Source organism: Hippocampus comes, unplaced genomic scaffold (assembly GCF_001891065.2).
Source record: "Hippocampus comes isolate QL1 unplaced genomic scaffold, H_comes_QL1_v1.1 scaffold315, whole genome shotgun sequence".
NCBI lineage: Eukaryota > Metazoa > Chordata > Actinopteri > Syngnathiformes > Syngnathidae > Hippocampus > Hippocampus comes.
The window spans coordinates 243855-258103 of NW_017805539.1; the positions used below are offsets into that span (position 1 = coordinate 243855).

Genomic DNA, 14249 nt, shown 5'->3' on the forward strand with positions numbered 1-14249 from the left:
GGGGGGGGGGAAAATTTTCTAAGGTTAGAAGAGGCGGGGTTGGGAAAACTTTGGGCCAATCAGGACACAAGGGTGTGGTCAGGCAAGAGAGACACTTGCTAGTGACGTGCGCCGTCTGGTGTAGACAGACAGCAGAGGTTGTCGCCATTCTCCTCTCGTCCCTACCAATGGCGACAAGTACTGTCAGGTAAATAAATCACACGGTTTAAGCTCTAAACTTCTCATTCAGGGTATGTACCACAGCTCAAAATGACACGTAACCCTTAAATACGTCTTCAAAAGGCCACAGAAGTGGTAATAAACATCTTCTTCTTGTGTGGTGCAGATTAGTTTCAGGTGTGCCTACCGGGACAAGTCCCGTAATATTTGTTGCATTAATTTGGAAGTGGTTGATTTAAAAATGATTTATTTCGTTTGAAAATGTGTATTTGTAATCATTTATCTCATTGAGTTGTTTGGTTTTAGTTGTAAATAATAGTAAAATAGTAAAAATTATTTACAAATCTATTTTTGACTGTATTCTAAAATTGTATAGTGATGCCTAAATTATTTCAATTAGAATAAATCATTATTTTAGCGTTAGTATTACTGATTGTGATGGTTGCATGAATTCTGTTTTGCTCCTGTATTCAATGCTGCAATTTTATTCAAAACAAATGTATTCAAATATGTAGGAAATGACCTGTCGGAAAACAATGAGCTGCAGAAATGGAGAGAGGAAGAGAGAAATCACGAAGACATCCTTGCCACAGGCAGAGTTTCCTGGAAGAGGCCTTTCACTTTGGCAGACAACATTAAGGTGAATAATAGTTGGGAAAATAATATTTCAGTCATCCTTAGCATAAGTTCATATTTTTCAGAGTGCCACTGGCCATTTGTGGCCTTAGCCAAAAATCATACCTAGGCCTTGACACAATATGCTTGCTCTATACAACAGGTGTCAAACACAAGGCCCGCCATGTCATTTTAAGTGGCCCGCGAAAGCAAATCAAAGACGACAACTTCCATGATGCTTGCTAAAATCTCCACCAAAATTTCAAATTTTCACATGAAATGAATCGGTGACATATTGTCAGCATTTTCTTGTTACCAAACCTCTCATAAGTTACTTAAAACGATCGTTGAATAAAACGTTATTCTTGACTTCTTTATATAATTTCAGTCATCACAGCCCTCCAAGGGAATCGATAATTATAATGTGGCCCGCGACAAAAATGAGTTTGACACCCCTGCTCTAAAGATTTAGTTATTTCGTAATCCAGCCAATTTACTTACTGCATTCAATGTATCCGTATCAATATTGGCGATACTGGACAAGTATTGACTTGGATAGATTGCAGTTATCCACACCACTAATGTCTACAAAAAGTCTTACATTTGCCTTCCTTGGTAATGGTAACACCTGGTTTGTTGCCGTGCTGGGTGAGTTAGTCATAAAAAACACATTTTTGAACCAAAACAGCTCCTTGAAAGAAAAAAAAACACCTGCTCTTTCACTTAGGGGTGTGGAACTTACTGCCCATGGGCCATTTACCGCCCAATCCAGCAGTTGAGTCGGCCCTCCATATGCAGTTCTAAACACAAATAAATCATCAGAGGAAAAGTTATTTAAAAAAAAAAAAAATCCAATAAATTCAGCTTGGCTCTCTTGAGGACTTCACAAAAAGTGAAGTGGCCACTAACAGGAAAATGTCTCCCCACCCTTGCTCCCTCTAACTAAATACACCTCGATTAGCAAATGGTGCGCTCAGGTACCCACCACACAAGCTGGTCAAACACAATTGACCCACACCAATGCCCCCCCCCCCAACCTCCCGTTATCTGCACTCGCCTCATTTGTTGTGCGTGTGTTTATGTGAGATAAGTGTTAATTCCTTGCTTGTCACACACCCTCAGGGGACGGTGTAAGGACAGTAATCACTGCACCTCGGTACGTGAAAGCCACCGGTGATCCTCTCTCTAATTATTGAATTCTCCCACTCTGTGTGTGTGTGTGTGTGTGTGTGTGTGTGTGTGTGTGTGTGTGTGCGTGTGCGTGTGTGTGTGTGTGTGTGTTATAGCACCTCTATCGCTCATCGATGGATAGCATTTTATTAGCCACCCCCTCCTTCTCGTTCTCCTCCTGTTGCTTTATCTCATCTCATTCGTGTGTGCCCGTGGACTCATTAGCTCACTTCCTGGAGATCATTAATTTCCCATGATGCCTCAGTGCTCCGATGTGGCTAATTTGTCCCCGCCGGCGAGCAAGCGCTCCCTCAGCAAATACAGTGAGGTCCACAGTGGAAGAAAAGGCTCCACGAGGGCTCTTTTTCGGCCGTGACTGATCCGTTGAACCACAACGTTGTGGAGGATGCCAGGAGGTCCTAATTGCACGCACTGCATTGCATTATTGTTAATTGCAGAATACACACACGGAACTTTAAGTTTATTATCTGTCAAAAAAAAAGTATAAAATATTAATACCTTTTGAGCAAAAGCCTGTTTTTATGTTGTGTTCCAGAGCCCCTTAACTAATTTTGGAAGGTGACTTATAAAAATGCATACTCCTAGTTGTAAGAGACTGAAAAGTGGGCTCAAAATTGAAAAGCTTCCATCGATTCATTTTCTCCCGCTATCCAAGGTTACGCATGATTGGAGCCTATCCCAGTAGACTTTGGGCCATGGACTACCGGTACTAAACTTGAAGAGGTTTTCAAGTTTGAGGCCCATTGCGCACCAGAGCGATGGAGCTGAACGTGACCCAAGTGAACCATCCAGGGGCGTGCAGAGGGTGAGGCCAAAAGGGCAGGGTGGGGGGGGGGGGCAAACTGAAGGACATCTCCAACTTTGGGTCCTCGTAATTGTTTCCTGGTACAGATGAAAATGATGGTTATTTTGATTCTGAGTCAACCCGTTTTGGAAAAAGTGGTGTTATTTACTTCATGGGAGTGCTTGAACTAAATTAAGAGCGACTTGATTGCAAAGCTGATTTTTAAAAAAATGTTTTAAATTTCCCCCCGCATGCTGATTTTCCCATTCTGGCCGCAGCTCAACCCCAAATGTGCAGCATCTACTTGTCTCTCCTTAATACACTATTTACTTTCCACTTTACTTTAGACTTGTCATTTCTCTGTACCGCTTCCAAAATAATTATTTTCATCCTCCATGCCGTCCATCCGTCATTTGTCCTGATTTTGGCTTTCATTGATCTTCTCAATGGTCAAATATGGTTTCCATCACTTCCTGGCGAGGGACCATTCAGCATGCGTGTTCTGTCTGAGTGACTCATTAGGATGGAAACTTTTATGATTCATTTTTTTTCAAGGCTGCTGCTGTGCCATGTTTTCGTTCTGGTGTTACAAAAGTGTTCATGGTGTTCTTTGTGGCCTTGTGCCATTTCAACTTTGCAGCATGCATTTTTAAAACTCGACAGGTTGTGGTTCTTCACGAAATAAATTTGTCTTCTTATGGAAGACAGTACCAGTTTGATTTGTGTGGTGTAAAGTGCTCGTGGTAGATGGGGTGCAAATTTTGTTGTCAACACTTATGGATTTTCAAACCATTTTTTTTTTTTTTTTACATTTCACAATATTTGTTCTAGAAGTCTACAAATTTGGAAAAAGAATCTGACACTAAAATATCCACACAGGCACCTCCCCCTGCGCTCTGCCGTTGAGTCCCCGGTTTGAATGGTGACTTGCACGCTTTGCAGCACATTTGTATATAGTTGTGGTAATTACATGTCAGTCGGAAAATTTAGACGAGGTGTTTTCTCATCGTAATAGTCATCGTATGTGTGCTTTACTTGCCTCTCGGTTGTTACTCCTTTGAGCTGCCGTTTTGTTGTACTGTGGCTTTGGCATGTTCTATGTGGTGACACCCTCCCCATTTGACAAAATTGGCACGCGTTGTTGCGACTGCATATCTGCTGCTGATGCTCAGTGACTCTTTCTTCAGCTAGTTTTGGAGTGACCCCAACTATTGCTTTTGCCATTTGTCACCATCATACATTTGCGGCAGTCATTTCCGAACGTTAGTTCCTCCCCCAGGATAGCAATAACAATAAGATGTCCTGCTTCCTCGACATTGATAACCCAGCACTTTCAACATCTATTAGCACAAATCTTGAAAACCCATCATGTCTCCGCAAAGGGGTGCAAAATTCAGTCATAAGGGCCAGTGACTTACAATTTCTGATGCCAATTGAAAAACCATTCGAGTACCTTTTTTTGTTTTTCTTTTTAAGGCGTATTTCGCACATACCAGAAACCGCCACTGGCGAGGTGAGTGCAAAGCTCAGATTGCTGTATTTCTGCACTAATTTGGAGTGGTGTCCACTAAAAGGTGACACAGATATTGCCACCAATTTTTGTGAAATTCACAAAGGTTTGCATTTTGATCCTGTTCTTCAAACATTGTGCCATTAAAAAGAAAAAAAAATAAAGTAAGAATGCTCTTGATTTCAGTCTGGTACAATTCCCTCCCCTCAATGTGCTACCAGTTAGTTTTCAACCAGCGACATTAAAACAATTCTCATAATGCCAAAGCAAGAACGCGAGTGATTTTTGGACTGACTAAAAAAAAAAAAAAAAAAATAGCTGAAGGTCACTCATGTCCAATGTTCGACTGCTACATTGACAGCATTTTGTCCAGTTGCGACCACATTAAAACAAGCACGCTTAATGTGTCACTATGACGTTTTCCAATAGTCCCAGGAAGAACATGTCGGCTTTGAATGATGTCTAACTCAAAATGGCTGACATCAATCAGGTTTTTGAAATGATTGCCCTGACACGTTTCAGCATCATATTTCCCAGTTGATCTCGCGTTGATCAGATTTTCCTCAGCGCGAACACTCTATTACCTTTCAGTCATCTGGCGAAGTTTGACTCTTGATTACTCAAGTCTGCCGTCCATCTGTAGACATTTTTGGACTTCCCGTCCTCTGCTTGCACTCGGAGGAATGTTCACAAGATGAAGTGGACCATTTTTCTTGTTTCATCCCCCCCACCCTGTCTTTATGACCCTACTTCCCTCCATTGCCTCCAACCCATTGCTCTTGTACAGCAGTGTCAGTAGCCTCTTCATGCTCTTATCTCCACTTATACAGGCTGACACCAAGTCAATTGCAAGGGGCACTAATCAACTACATTCGCTCACACACACACACACACACACACACACACACACACACACACACACACACACTACAGTATATCTTTGAGCCTGTCGCACACATGCTCCACCCCCCCCCAATAATCCAGCTATTTTTGGCCTCTCCCTTTCCTGATGGGCCATATGCATGTTTAAATCACACAATCACTCCTCTGCGCCCCAATGAATGGCTTCATCCCTTCATTTGACTTTTCTTCCACTCCCACTAAATTTCTCTTGATAGTCCTTCATCTGGTGTGTCCTGGGTGGACTCTCTTTTTTTTTTTTTTTTTTTTTTTTGTTACTTTTCTCGGCCTGCCTTTTTATTCTTTCCACTCATTTGCCTTTGTGCCACTTTGATGAGATGGTCATCACAATTACTCCTTTTGTATGTTTAAAAAAAAAAAAAAAAAAAAGCATTGTGTTCCCTCCGTCAGTCTGTCCCTGTCTCTCTCTAACCCATAATTACACCTCTTGACTCAAGCAGCGATGGTAAATGCTTTTCTATTCCCTTTTCTCCATCACTCTCCCTCAATTTCCATCGCTCCCCTTCTTCCTCACCAAGCAAATTACATCTAGGTTGCCATGGCGACATGTTTATTGAATGCTTTTTTTTTTTTTTTTACACACTGTATTACCTCTCCCTCATGGATCCCCCCCCCCATTTCTTGCTTCTTATATTTGCCCGCATTTTTAAAAAAATGGACAGTTGTGTATTTATGCTACGTACTACAACTTTTTTTTTTTTTTTTTTTTTTTGAGCATGTTAAGAGGCTGGTTTTTGTTTTTGTTTTGGAGACATGGTACATATTAGTAGATGAAGCAAAAAAGGTGTCTTCTACAGTACAGTACATTTTTATTCATTATTGATAGCTTGTGCCATCCATCACTATTGACCGTGTAAGTAGCCCCAGCTGAATACAAATGTGCAATGCCATTGGAAACGGCGTCTTGTTCTTTTTATTCTCCAGCGCTGATGAGTGTCAACGGTGCTTCCTATCCCGTCGTTCCTCTTTCTTTGTCTTTTTTTTCCTTCACTTTGGTCTGCCGCAAAGTAGCCTCTTTCAGCGTGGAGGTGAAACAACGTGAGATCTACATATTTAATAATTTCCTTCGTTCGTTCATTTTTCTTTTAAACACAAGATATTTAAAATGAGCAACACAATTTACTTTGTTTTTCCACCTATGCATGCAAGAACCCACAAAATAAGGCTAAAATCAATATCACCATAAGGCAGGGGTGTCAAACTCGTATTTGTCCCGGGCCATGTTGTAGTTACGGTTTGCCTTGGAGGGCCGTTATGAATTTTGGGAACCCATATAAATGCTTCATCACCTACACATATTACATACACAGCGCACAACAATTTGATGAATAGCTAGTTTTAAAATCTGAAATCAAGAATAGTGACTGTTATTGTGGATTACATATAACAATTTGAAAATTTGGTTCAGACTTTAGCAAGCATCATGGAACTTGACACGCTTGATTTGCTTTCGCGGGCCACAGAAAATGATGTGGCGGGACAGATCTGGCCCCCGGATCTTGACTTTGACACCTTATGGCATAAGGCGCCTTTGAGACTTCCCATTTCACCTCCCCAAAATTTCCATTGAACTTCTTATCCTTATCATTTATGAAACTGTTCGGTCAAGCTCCCACGACTTCTTTTAGAAATAAAATCATCTGGATACCCATTTAAAATAGACATATTTTAAATACGTCCAACTACTGTTTTAAAGTAGCCGATACAACTACTTAAAAATGTGTCTGGATCCAGATGATTTTTATTTCGTACAACCACTTGACGAAATAAAATTGAGTACATTCAACACAGCATTGTTTTTTCAGTGTACCTCGAGATGGTCATATTTAATAAAAGAAACATTTCACTGTTGACCTACTGTCATCGCAAACTCAGCATCAAGTCCCGCAGGGCCTTGGTAAATTGCTCGTCATGAACCCTTTCATGCACCCTGTAACTTGATAACATGAGAAGCTGTCCACTGTAGTAACCGCTGTCCCTCAAAGGCTTAAAATTAAGAGTGTTTAATTTTTCAAACACTGGAACATAAATGTTAAAAAAAAATGTTGAAATGTCCTTTCAAACATCGCCTGTTTGGTTCGTACATATTTCATGATTGCACACTTTCCTGAACAGATTGTGTTTCACTTTAGCTACATGAATGGACAAGGTTGTGTGCTGGCATCTTCTGTATTGGGGGGGAGAAACAACTAAATCACACAATTCCTAAAAGAGTATAAAAGATTAATTTATGAGGCGTTGTCTTTATTCTGAGTCATACAACCCGCAGGCGAGCCCCTGGGCAACCTCCTCAAATGATCAGGAGTTGAAACCTGGCACACTTTATTGAGCACTTTGACCATTTAAACTGTTCTTGTGTCTCCTTGGCTGCTTTTAAAAGCATTTAGTTTGAAAGTTTGCTTCTTTTTCCGAAGATAGCGGAGCATGAAGAGTGAGGTGGGCTCTTGTGGTAACTAGAGATCAAGGCACAACCTTCAGTGACTCAATGCTGGCAGGATTCCACAGCCGGAGCCTCGTTCATCTCAAAGTGTCCATCTGGGACGGAGCAGGGGACAGGAAGGAGGGAGAGAGGATAAATTGTTGAGGTGTTCAGGGTGGAGTGTTTAGAATGACTTTGCGCGGAGAGGCTCGAGAGTGGGGAAACGAAGCACGCCGAGCACACAGAGTGATGCAGAGAAGCTGCCGCCAATGGATAGAGGGAAGCGAAGGATGCACAGTGACTCCACTAATCATGCACAAATATTTCGTGACAGGCGAGGGCGAGGTTCCACATGAGACGCATGGCAATTTTGGGGCAAATTATTTTAGAAAAAACTCCCATGTCATAAAAGGCAACTTTTACCTTTTCTAGTTGTGAACGTGTCTTAATATGAAATTTTCAAGTTACACAACGTCTCAACGGGAAGATATTGCCACTTTCTTATGAAAGAAATTTCAAGATATGAAAGGTAAATGTACAGTATGGGCTGCTCCTTGCAGCTCCGAGTTTCCTGAATGCAACATACTTACAGCTGCTCTGCCATTGGCTATTAGCTAGCATCTTCCTGGCATCCCATTGGCGAAGAGGGACCCCTACCGAATGTGTCTATGTGTGTAGATAGATCGATATGTGTCTATGCAGCGTCCTCGTCATTCGCCCCTCGGGTCGTGAGGCGTTCCGATAGGTTTCCATAAATGTGAATCACCCAGAAAAAGTGTTCACCAGTCGGGCGATCGCTCACGATGCTGTGATGTTTGCCTTGGACATTTTCGAAAGATTGTTAAAAGCTGATAAAAGTAAACGTCCTTGGATCAGTTCTTTACAAAACGTCGGGCAAAAACCACTTCTGAGAAAAAAAACATGAACTAAAGAGAGCAAAAAACGATGAGGATGCAGTTACATGACCATCATTTTTATTCTTTATTCTTTGTTTTTTTTCCGTTCTGCACAACTCTCATTTATTGTACAATAATCTAATTGTAACATGTATTTGTTGTATATTTTGATGCATTTTTATGCTTTAGAAAACATTTATGTCTGAATTTTGGTGGGGGCTTGGAACAGATTAGGGCATTTACATGGAAAACGCGTCTCCTTACAACATTTTCTAGTTAAGAAATTTCTTCCAGAACCAATTAATTTCGTAAGTAGAGTTACCACTGTAGTTTTAGGGAACGTGAGGCCTTGTTGACCAAACGATGGCTTGACTGATTACCGTCACATTTGCTGTATGATGCTAGTTGGATTTCAAATTGTAGGAAGATAGAAGTTTCATTCATTTTATAGTGGAGGTGTTCCAAAATCTAGAAATTGTGTGAAATTCAGTTTGTGTAATACATGTCGACACTACCTGGCACTACATGATATATTTTAAGAACCATGTTTTCTAATTTTGGTCCTATGTTGAAAACCTTAGGTCAGTCAAATCTGTAAGGACATGGGCTATGCACACAAGCAACATGTTTTTTACATTTTCTTAAGTCAAAACATTTGCTGCTTTCAGAATTTATGGCATGTTTTGCAATCAGATGGACGTTTGGCAGCCTCAAAGCGAGGTAATTGTTCCCCCGGGAGACGTTCAAGCATACCAAAGACCTTCAAATTATAGGCTGAGAGATACAAGAAACAGACGATTTTTATTCCCCCGCCCCCCCATCCATGAATGATTGAATGATGTTTTTTGCTCGTAGTTATCAATGCACAGTTGCACAAGCTTGTGTGTGTCTGTGTGTGTGCATGTGCGTGCGTGTGTGATTAAAACACCTCCTCACTTTTGTTCTCTCTTCACCACCTTTGACAGGCTCACAAATGTAACACGCAAACAATACATTACTGAAACGCGCTGCTTCCTGACAAGAATCCAACCGCATTGGCTCCAATTAACTTCACAGGCACTTTTCACTTGATGAAGCGGTCAAAGACAGCAGCGACAACACCATTTCTGAAAAATAATTAGCCCCTTCTTACTCCCCCTCCATTGAGACGGCAACAATATAAACTCCCACATGTTGACACCCCAGTTTACGGTTTCGTGATTTGAATTATTAATTGCCAGTTATGTTCTCATGGCTGGAAGGAGGATGTGGACTTCCAGACTGTTATCCGACTGCCTCGCTTTCCCCTCATCAGGGGACGGGGCTGAAAGTGATATCTCCTAATGATTGCCCTCGCAGTCTTTCAGTAAATGAGCGAAAGTGATCCGGCACTCTAATGACCAATGTGAATAATTGCCATCTAAATAAAGGCTTAAAAAAAAAAATCGCATTGCTGTGTCTCTTGCTATCTTTGCTCTATTCCTCTTCTCTTTTCAAACTGGGCTCACTGTAGTTGTATGGCAGTAACGGTCAATAGTTTATTCTACTGAAGTGCGAAGATGCGAGGCGATAGGAGTTGAGAAAATCGGCGTTTGTAATATGACAGGGGCGGGGGGAGGCATATTCTTTGACAGTGACAAATGAGTAAGAAACGTCGAAAAATAAAGTCACGAATGAGTATCATCATCCTTGTTGTTGTAACCCGTTAGAATAAAACACACTTCTTTTCTAATTCGTGTGCAATATGCTTGCTCGCTCACCCCAAAAAAAAAAAAAAAAGATTTGGCAGAATTTTTGTGTGGAAGGTTTGATGACAGGGGCTTGGTGCAATCCCTAGTCAGCTACATGAACCACTACGCTATCAGCTTGTAAGTTCCCTCGAGGAAACATTGTCCTCTATTGTTTTGTGGCAGCAGGCTGTTCTCAGATTTTTTTTTTTTTTTTATTTTTAGTTCTCATCTGTGTCGACATCCATTACTTCTGTTGGAATGCGTACATGTATTTTTCCTTACCGCAGATCAGAGAGGAGCTCAGAGTGCCATCCATTCGGGGTCCAACATTTAGCCGGATGAAAGCGCCGCAGAGTTCCACCGAGATTAAAGAAAAGGCACCAGAGAAGAAGAATCTTGATTTTATCTTTTTATTTGTTTGTTCTTACTGGCCTTCTGCCTTCCTGCACGTGACCTCCTTTTACACTTGAGTGATTAAAACGCCAAATTTTCCAACAAGAGGCAATAAATCAAACTAAATATCCAAAGGAAGCGATGGGAATGAGAGGGATGCGAGAAGTAAATAAATGACAAATAGGGAATGAGAACGTCGAGGACTGGGATTTGATGGTTACGTGGCTTGAGGAAAATACCCGCAATAAGACGGCAGTTTTTCAGAGTGGAGAACTAACAGGAAGCTCATCAGACTGCTGTGCTGACTGACAGACAAGAAGCCAATTTCGGTTCAACAAGCTGTCCCAGCATCCAAATCAGTCAGTGGGTCACTTAATGAGTTTGGAATAACTGGAAGGATAAATGTTGATAGCAGTACATGAAAATTTGGTCCAGTGGTTGTGTCTTCCGGCGGCCCGGTGGTCCAGTAGTGAGCGCTTCGACCTCACAGTTCAGCGGTCGTGGGTTTGATCCCGGCTCCGGCCCCCCTGTGTGGAGTTTGCATGTTCTACCCGTGCCTGCGTGGCTTTTCTACGGGTACTCCAGTTTCTGATTGAACACTGTAAATTGTCCCAAGGTGTGAATGTGAGCGCGGATGGTTGTTCGTCTCCGTGTGCCGAGCGATTGGCTGGCAACCGGCTCAGGGTGTCCCCCGCCTACTGCCCGAAGATGGCTGGGATAGGCTCCAGCATCCCCCGCGACTCTTGTGAGGATAAAGCGGATCGGAAAACAAGATAAGAAAACCTTTATTTGTCTCACGATGGAGAAATTCCCAATTTACAGCAGTAAAACTATGAAAGGGATAAAGTAGAAGAAATAAGGATATAAATAAATACAAATATAAAATATAAATATAAGCATATTAAAAATGGGTGAGTTGGGGTGAGTCCAGGTTTTCAGGACCGTCTATTCAATAGCCTGACAGCAATCGGCAGTAACGAGCGACGGTACCTCTCCTTCTTGCAGCGCGGGTGTATCAGTCTCTGGCTCAAGGAGCTACCCAGTGCTGTCAGGGTGGCCTGGAGGGGGTGGGAGGGTCTGTCCATCATAGCTGTTAGCTTAGCTAGCAACTTTAGAGTGTTGCATTAACCTGCCAAGCATGTTTTTGGAATGTGGGCGGAAACTGGAGTGCTCGGAGAAAACCATAATACGCAGGCACGGGGACAACATGCAAACTCCACACAAGGAGGCTGGAGCCGGGACCGAACCCTGCACCTCTGTGAGATATCTATCTATCTATCTATCTATCTATCTATCTATCTATCTATCTATCTATCTATCTATCAGGCAATGAAAGAGAATTTCAGAGTGCATTTTATCAGAGCTGGAGGGTTGACAGGAATTTCCCTTTGCTAATCAGTTATATTTATAGTTGTTACTCTCTGAGTTCCTTGAAATGTCATTGAAGGCATTCATGTAAAAAGCCAGTTTAGTTGGCAGAGATGTAAAGAAACTTGGCTGTGGCCTTCATCACTTGACCACATGACACAAAAAATGAAGCCGCGCGCCTTCGGGAGTCCCGAGCAGACGATGGAAGCAGGCTGGCCGGCCTCCAACGAGGGAGTAAATGTGCGTTGTTGTTCCTGCAATCCAATCATTCTGTTGCGAAGCCGTCGTCGGATCTGCCGATTTAATCCCCAAAACTAAACAAGAAACATTAGCGGCGGACAGATGAGACGGTCGATAAAACAGTCACTGCATAGAGGGCGGATCAATACAAATCTGGAGGAAAAAAAGATTTGTCCACTAACAAGTTGAAACAAAAACCGAGTGTGATGCATTCTAACAACATTCAATAATTACTTTGTAAGAAAAAGAGAAAAAAAAAGTACAGCATATTGTATACATATACACTTTTTGTTTTGGCCTCCTTTTTACTTGTCAATCTTCATTTACATCACAGAGTTTAGGTTGTGGAGAGTTGCAGTGAGGTCCCGAAGTAGGTTAAAGTTCAGCGTTAATTTAAGAGCGGTTTGTAAAGTTGTGGTATTGGCCATGTAGGAATTACAGCCATTTCATGAAGAGTACATAGTGCAAAGTTTACCGTGTTGGAAAAATGATGTGGTATGCTTTGGATCCTTTGAAAGTTGGACTGTGCATATAATATGGTGCACTATGAATCATTTTGAAAGCGATACTTTTCATATTATGTGGAATACTTTGGCTCCTTTGAAGGCGGTTCTGTGCATAAAATGACGCCAATCCCGAAACGCTAAATACTATATTTGGAGGAAACCTCTTAAACTAAAGCTGTAAAGTCAACACTTCGACCAGCTTGATTTTTTTTTCTTGCTAAACCATTGCGTTGGTACTATAAAAGGCAAAAATCTTGAGACCTTGAAAGGCCACGACATACCAAAAAGGCTGCTATAAGAAAGAAAAAAAAAAAAAATCAACAAAGCCAGTGATGGCCAAGTACTTTTGCACAGGAAGCTACTGTTACCATGTTTTGATGGAAATGTCTTGGTTGAGCTTAGCGAGAGGTGGGAACTCCCTGAACATTAATCAATAGTCTTACATTTATGAATGAACTTAATTCATATCCTTGCTGAAAGTGCTCCACACACACACACACACACACACACACACACACACACACACACACACACACAGACACACACTGAGACACACAATCGGATGGCACACAGACGACATTAGCAATTCTGCCGCTAATTGCATCACGTACTACATTTCCTGGAGGATTAGTAGAGCCTGAGTGACTCGCCTGTGTGTGTGTGTGTGTGTGTGTGTGTGTGTGTGTGTGTGTGTGTGTGTGTTTATCTGCATTCTGTGTGCTCACTGGAACAGGGAACCTGACAATCAATTATTCATATTGTGTGCTACTCAATCAGATACTTGGGAATCCATCTCACCCCCTGCCCCCCCCACCTGCAGGGATTACAGGACGATGGGAGGCAGCACAGCGGCACGGCTGCACATCAACATGCGACCGTTACGGTGGCAACCGGGAATCCTTCATCGGGATCAAGAGAGCACAGGGTGGTGCTCCCCCGTCCCTGCTTCCACAGGTGGAAAGGGTAGGAGCAGCGTAATGACTTTCAGTAGTGTGCATTCAAAGCTAAATATGCAGACTCCAGCGTTTACTCAACAAGTGTTACTTGTCTTTTAAAGTACAAAAAAAAAATCATCAAAGAAGCAGCTTGATGCTGGGAGAAATATTTGCTTTCCTGCCAAGAGTTGTATGAGATTGATGCCAGAGGGGAATATGGTAAACATTAGTCAAGCTCCCATTCAGACGGGACATTATCTTCCTGCCAGAGCCTCTGAAGTCCACATACTAATATGTTAGACTTTATTTATTTAATGTGCCTGGCAAGTTTTTTTTTTAAATATATATATATTTTTCCCCAGTGCAAAGGTCTTTCTGGCATAAGAAAAAAAAACATTCAAGGATGGCACAAAACGGCTAAACAGCAAACCAACTTATTTTTTCCACAAAAAAAAAATCCTCAACATTTTAATATTATGTAGACGGTTTATATATTCCAGTATATCATTTCAAATCTGATGAAAAATTACTCGAGTTGTGGCATACGGCAATAAAAGACCTCATGTTAGTGCAGCTGAGCCATGTCTGCCATCTAGTGGTGGT

At 41.8% G+C, this 14249-nt stretch overlaps 1 long non-coding RNA gene across 1 annotated transcript; it reads left to right on the plus strand.

Annotated features, from left to right (window-relative positions):
- The first annotated feature begins 89 nt into the window (after positions 1 to 89).
- On the plus strand, positions 90 to 13925 carry LOC109521035 (uncharacterized). Its single transcript, XR_002169277.1, has 3 exons — positions 90 to 187; positions 675 to 799; positions 13532 to 13925. It is a non-coding gene; the product is annotated as an uncharacterized LOC109521035 (long non-coding RNA).
- The last annotated feature ends 324 nt before the right edge of the window (positions 13926 to 14249 follow it).